General features: G+C 44.8%; 1 non-coding gene across 1 annotated transcript; it reads right to left on the minus strand.

Annotated features, from left to right (window-relative positions):
* Positions 1-366: 366 nt before the first annotated feature.
* Positions 367-441, minus strand: Trnap-cgg (transfer RNA proline (anticodon CGG)). The gene has a single exon. It is a non-coding gene; the product is annotated as a tRNA-Pro (tRNA).
* Positions 442-1,179: the final 738 nt, after the last annotated feature.

Genomic DNA, 1,179 nt, shown 5'->3' on the forward strand with positions numbered 1-1,179 from the left:
ATACAGGACTGATAGTTCTCCCTGATTACCAGCACATTGATATTATTGGACACAATATAATCCTTGCACATCAATAATTGCTGAACTCGAGCTTGCTGGTAACAATCTCAAAATAAGTTACCTGTTTCTCAAGTGTTGTCTCTTTATACAATAATCTTACAAATCATCCTTCATGCTCAAGCTCAACATCACAGAGCATCTCAAATCAAATCTCTCTGTGGCACCTACGCTACAGTAGCTGGTCATTTCGCAGTGAGTCAAAGTACGACACGGTAACTACTACTGGCTAAGGCTTAACTTGAATGAGATTTTCACTCTGCAGCGGAGTGTGCGCTGATATGAAACTTCCTGGCAGATTAAAACTGTGTGCCCGACCGAGACTCGAACTCGGGACCTTTGCCTTCCGCGGGCAAGTGCTCTACCAACTGAGCTACCGAAGCACGACTCACGCCCGGTACTCACAGCTTTACTTCTGCCAGTAAGGCTTAACTTACCGGTTACCTATTTGCTTGGCCAAGCATTTGTCAATAAAGCAACCTCTATAATGCTGAGACCGTGTTCTGCTCGATCAGCACGCAAAGTTAGTAAACGTGGCAATATTATGAATAAAGAGGTAATTTTCGTTATGTTTGCATTCAGTGACGCATCAAGTGGTATTGTCGCAACTAACTGCAATTTACTACAATTTCACTTAGTGTATAAATCTTTCAGTACCAGTAGCCAGTAATACAGCCGTGATCGTGTAGTGGGTACGGTTTAGACCCCGACCCTACAGGTACCGGGTTCAGTCTCAGCGAGGGACGCAAATTTGTCTTCGTTCGTCACTCCAGGACTGCCCCATATCCTATCAGCTTGCTATCAAATCAGCACTGGGAATCTTGCCTAGGAGATAAAAATCTACTTAGGCGATGGGCTCATCTCTTTCCCGTGCCACAGACTTCATCTTACTTTATGTGTGGTATTAGCAGCTGCTCTTGACTAGTGATGAAAATGTTCTTGGTTCATTCGCACCCATTGCTGAAGTTTGAACGAAAATCCTTTAGCAAAAGAGGTCAAAGACTTTCTCCAGAAGCGGTCACCCTCGTTCATTAAACTGCCTTGTGAATGAGAAGGGAGATGTCGAAGGGCTCCTCAATGCTCTGGGGGTGAGAATGTGCCTGTAAGGGGCGGAAGGATGCA

This window comes from Schistocerca cancellata, chromosome 7, assembly GCF_023864275.1.
Source record: "Schistocerca cancellata isolate TAMUIC-IGC-003103 chromosome 7, iqSchCanc2.1, whole genome shotgun sequence".
In the NCBI taxonomy this organism is placed as follows: Eukaryota; Metazoa; Arthropoda; class Insecta; order Orthoptera; family Acrididae; genus Schistocerca; species Schistocerca cancellata.